Source organism: Tenrec ecaudatus, chromosome 8 (assembly GCF_050624435.1).
Source record: "Tenrec ecaudatus isolate mTenEca1 chromosome 8, mTenEca1.hap1, whole genome shotgun sequence".
NCBI classification, from domain to species: Eukaryota; Metazoa; Chordata; class Mammalia; order Afrosoricida; family Tenrecidae; genus Tenrec; species Tenrec ecaudatus.
The window spans coordinates 29,577,596-29,583,595 of NC_134537.1; positions in this window are offsets into that span (position 1 = coordinate 29,577,596).

A 6,000-nucleotide genomic window follows, 5' to 3' on the forward strand; every position below is an offset into this window, starting at 1 on the left:
GAATTTTCCCTGGTTCTCCCCTGTGTCTAGCACCTATTTTTGTGACTTGTAGGAGCTAGAACAACAGAAATAGGCATGGAAACTCGGACCTTGGCTGCTGTGGAGCTAGGTTTTATGTTAACTTGCACTTGCGTTGGGTGGAGTCCAACCTGTCAATCAGGTCACAGCCTGATGATGCCTCTTGGGAGTTGTGCTTTTTATCAGAGAGACACTGGGACCCCTCCCCTCTCTCTCTGTCTCTTTTCCTTCCTGCTTTACTGGGACTCTGTGTCCCTGAGAGCTGTTGGTTTCCTGCTGTGGTTCCATTGGTTCAGGATGCATGCTATTCTGCATCTGCCCACTTGTGATCTCCCTGCTTCCTGGTTCACCTTTCTGTATCATCAGCCTGCAGCTATGTGACTCTGAAGACATTCTGCTAGCATTGGAGCCATGAATTGAACTTGGACCTGACTGGGTTGCCTTCTGGATCTAAAACTACATATATATAAAGTTTTCTACTCCTAAGACTATATATATATTCTACTCCTAAAAAGAGTTACAGTCTTAGAAACCCACAGGGATAAAGAGACCCTGTCCTAATCAGCTTAATGGTAGATAATCTATACATGAGTGTTACTGGTTTCGCTTCTCTAGACTAGGGGTCTGCAAACAGTGGCCTGAGAGCCGTATGCAGCTCTTTTAGTACATACATATGCTCTGAAGTAAAGTTGAAAAATTGTAAAGGATATACTTCAGATAAGCATGATTTCATTTGTTTGTAAAAATACATTTATGTATCCCAAATAATTTTTAAATTGCTGTGAAGAATAGGATTGGCTCTTCCATCTCAAAAGTTTGCAGATCAATGCTCTAGACCAGTGGTTCTGAACCTGTGGGTCCCGACCCCTTTGAGGGTTGAACAACCCTTTCACAGGGGCCGCCTAAGACCATCAGAAATCATATAACTATTTCACAATAGATAATTACATATTGTCTTGTGATGAATAACTATGCTTTAATTATGATCAATTTATAACAATGAAAATACATCCTGCATATCAGATATTTACATTATGATTCATAACAGTAGCAAAATTACAGTTATGAAGTAGCAGCAAAAATAATGTTATGGTTGGGGGTCACCACAATATGAGGAACTGTATTAAAGGGTTGCGGCTTTAGGAAGGTTGAGAACCACTGCTCTAGACAAACTAACCTAACACAGTGGCAGAACTGACCAAGGTGAATGGGACATTTTTTCTGACGTTTGAGCTACAAGAGAAACCATACATAGACAGGATGGAGTGATACTAGCTCATTATCCCTCTCCTCAAATCAAAGCTTTCCCTCTTCCATCCAAACTTTCTGCCTTCAATGCCTCCAGCACATGTCACAGTCTCCCTTTGACCTCACTTTTCCCCAGAACCAATAAATATCAATATTTATAGAGTATTCATGAGACATGCCAAGCCCTTTGCTTTCCACCACCAGCATCTTAGTTAATATTTGCAACAACACTGTGGCTGGCAAAATGGTCTGCAACTGGTGAGTGAGAAAATTGAGGCTTAATAGAATTGGGTCTTTTGTCTAAGATCCCACACATGGTGATCACAAAGCTGAAACCTTAATCTTGAGCCCTGCTCTTCACTGTCGTGGTTTGTTGAATAAAATCATCATACCTTCATTAGGCTCCCCACGCCCCTTCACCCAGCGCCCTCATGATTAAATCTCCCTCTGAGGCAAGTGGTGACGCCTTTCATTGAATGCATGATGTTATCAGAAAATCTGAGCACATTAAGAGGAACGTGCAGCTAAATTCATCTGAGAGAGTGAGATAGTAGAGCTGGTGGCTATGTTGCCATCCAGCATTCAGTTCCCATCCCTCCTTACAATTATTGTAAGTGTCCACCTTTCTCTCACACCGCTCACAGACTTATTCTACACCCCAGCTTCTAGAAGCCCGGTTTATCAAAACAAAAACAAACTCACTGCCATTAAGTTGATGCCAATTCACAGTTTCCCTATAGCACTGTAACTCTTTACTGGAGCAGAAAGCACCATCTAACAAGTGACTCTTTTTCTGGAAAGAGTTCCAAAGTTCAGGTTTAAAGTCTGGTGTGTAAGAAGCAGCTAGACTCTCTCAGTCTCTCTCTCACTCACTCACTCACTCACTCACTCACTCACTCACTCACTCACTCACTCTCTCACTCACTCACCCACTCACTCTCTCAGTCTCTCACTCACTCACTCTCACTCACAAAAAAAAGAAGAAATAAAAAGCAAGCTAAAATTCTAGAAAACCAAAATAATCATAATTTTAAAAAATCGGGAGTGGCAACATATTATATTATATATATATATATATATATATATATATATATATATATATATATATATATATATATATATATGACATTCCATTTAACAACACAATATATATTTCTCCAGTGCACATGGAATGTTCTCTAGAACTGGTCATAGTTTAGGTCACAAAGCAAGTCCTTATAAACTTAAAAACACCAAGATGTTACAAACCACTTTCTCAGAATACAATATTATAAAATTAGAAATCAACAATAGTTAGATCAATGGGGGGAGGGGGACACAGAATCAAATCCATAGAAATTGAAGTACAATTTGCTTTTAAAAATCTGGCTAATTGAAATAAAGAATTAAAACTTTAAATTCCTTGACACAAACAAGAATTAAAAATGCGACATAATAAAATCTTTGGGACACAGGAAAAGCACTACTCAGAAAGCAATCGGTAGCAATAAAAGCTCACATGAAAAGAAAAAGGAAGAACTAAAATCTTAACCTTAACCCAACATCTTCATCATTTAGACCGAAAGCAGCAAAGTATACATCCAGCCAAAAGAAGAAAATAAAAATTAAAGCACAAACAAAATGAATCATAAAAATGAAAAACAATAGACAGAATTAAAAAAAAGACAAGAAGTTGGTTCTTGGAAAGGATGAACAAAATTGACAAACCACTGGCAAAGTTAGTTAAGCAAAGAAGTCCATGAGAAGAATTTCTGATCATGAATAAGAAATGAAATGGATGATATAATAATATCTGTTAAAGAAAAAAGATAATAACACAACACTCTGCAGGACTGTACTCCAAAAAATTTGAAAACTTAGGGACAAAGGACAGAGTTCTAGAAGCACACAAGTAAGAGCACTAGTGGAGTGGTGGAGTATGCACTGGGCTGCTAGCAGAATATTACATCGAGAACATCATTCATGAAGAAAATAAAAGGTCCTTAAAAATAAAGGAAAGAAAGAAAAATCACGTGAGCTCAACCTTGCTTACTGAAAGGAAGGAAGACTTGAAGCACAGGCTGATAAAGATCAAGGATTGCAGCCACCAGCATGGATACCTTCAATGTCAAGGATACCAAAATCTACACCAGTGTAGCAGTAGGTAACAAGGGTAGTTGTACTGATGGTTTGATACATAGAGTAGCTTTGAGTTGGAATCAGCTCGAAGGCATGAAACAGCAACTTTTGATGTCTACCCAGAGCTCATCACATCTCTCAGTAGTGTTCAATGAATCAAATCTGTTTTGAAATGTTTCCTAAGTTTAGCTGGGATAGACTTAAGGTTGTATTTTGAGGTGATATATGGGTCCTGGTTCATACTCTTGCAAGTGGAGATCCAATTTTGCCAGCACCGTTTGTTGAAGAAGCTATTGTTTCCCCAGTAAATTTGTTTTGGTCCTTTGCTGAAAATCAGTGCTCTATAGGTGGATGAATTTATTTCTGGGTTCTCTATTCTGTTCTGTTGGTCTATGTAACTCTTGTTGTACCAGTACAAGTCTGCTTTGACTACCATTACTGTGTAGTAGATTTTGACATTGGGAAGTATAAGGTACTGTGTGGTAGATTTTGACATTGGGAAGTATAAGGTCTCCCACATTGTTCTTTACTAGTGCTTTGTTTCTCCTGGGTCACTTTCCTTTCCATAAAAAGTTGATTATTACGTTTTCCATTTCCTTAAAGAATGGCACTGGGATCTGGATCAGAATTGCCTTATATTTATAGATGGCTTTGAGTAGTATTGACGTTTTCACGATGCTGATTTACAGTTTGTTGTACTGCGGTGGTGGCTCGTGTGTTTCCGTGATGCTGGAAGCTACGTCTTTAGAATTTTAAATACTAGCAGGATCACCCCAAGTGAGCTGGTTTCAATGAAGCTTCCCGACTAAGAATAGACTACAAAGAAGGAAATGAAAACGAAAGCATTTATGACAACATGCTAACGTTCGTTAGGGAAGAAGCCTCATGGTTCCTAATAAAGACCCCTTTAAACATGGCCTCAGACAGCTATTCCTTCTCAAGTGCTTGGTCATGTTGGACTGCCCTATTGCAGGGTCTTAGAAGACCATCTCGTCCATTCTCACAGAAGGAAGACCACAGCTCTGGCTCACAGAGAAATTCCCAGAAATGGTGGAGGAGGGAAAAGACAACTGGGACCATTGGAGGGTATCTGAAGGAAAACAAAACAAAGTGTCCAGGCTCACACCTTCTTTTCCAAAATGGGAAGCTGAGGAATAGCAAGGGGAAAAAACCCAAAAACTACCTCATGGCACTACTGTCCTTGAATATTAGAGTTCTAATCACTATGATTTAATGGATGGGGTTGCCTAGGCAACTTGCCCATCACTTCCTTAAGTGAAATCCCTTGTTCATCTTGTGGGTCTTCTTATACAAAAATAACTGGGCAAGTGGATAATATATAAAAGAGATTTGTAAATAAATGGTAATTTTAAAAAGCAATAAACATATTCTGAAAACTATCACCATAAAACTGAATTATATTAAACAAAACCCAACAAAAGAGTTTTGTAGTCTGATCATTAAAATTGATGATGAGAGTCTGGTGGTGAATAATGTTGTTTCTACTTCACAAAAGAAGCGAAATATCAACCAACAATCCAGGGTCATACTGGATTCAGACTCAAGTCTAGAGTCTAGAACCCATATCACCGTTTGCCTGCTTCCACAGAAGTTCCTTTCTATTCATATGAGATTTGAAAATTGATCTGTACCACCTGTGGTTCCAAACTCCTCCCTGCCTTCACAATGACAGACCCTTTGGCCTTTCAATGACCCAGCTCTAATTCTAGCGTTTGGGTCTACAGAATCCCTCCTAGTCTCGAGCTCACAAAAGACCTCTTCCTTGGATGGCCCAGGAAATATTGCCCGGTGTCTTCAAATATTAACAACTCCATTTGTTTTCTAAACTCAGAAGAGGTGCCATGAAAATTAATTAATGTAATGGTAGAAATCAATTGTTTTCTGCAAAGGTTCTCTGGAGTCATGGTGTAGGAAATAATAAGTGGTATTTTTTTTCCATTTGGGATAATAGATTTCTAGCTAAAGTGAATGTTTAATTATATTTATGACTCAGAAACTGGAGACTTAAGAAAGAAAATGGAGGAAAAAACCCAAAAGAGCGAAAAACCAAATATTTCTTATGACTTTGGCTTAGGTATCTGAATTCATCTTCAATCTTTAATCTAATTTTTAGCTAGGCAAAGAGATATTGTGACGGAGCTGAAGACATAGAGACAGGCTCATGCTCAGAGACTAAAATGAGAAGAGACTTTTAGTGAGTCTTACAGTCAAGTGAGTGGGAAAAGTTGTTGATATTCAACACACAACACTTCTCTTTGTACAATATCGCTGGCTCTCTCTATCCAAAAAAGTAGGAAAGAAAAGAAAAACAAAAAAATAAGATGTAGGAAGAGGCCACAAAATAAATTAATTTTCTTTTGTAAATATTCCAAATCAACATATTTTATCTACATTTAGCTCAGGCCATTAATTATCATTATCACACAGTCCCTTCATCTATGTCCTAAGCATCATAAATCAAGGGCTGGCATTTTGAGGGTCCAGCTCTGAGAAACTTGGATTGGCAATATCTTTAGTTTATATTAAATGTGATACATTTAATTTCCATATATAAACACAAATAAGAAGCAAATTTTCAGTGAATCAAATGAGAGT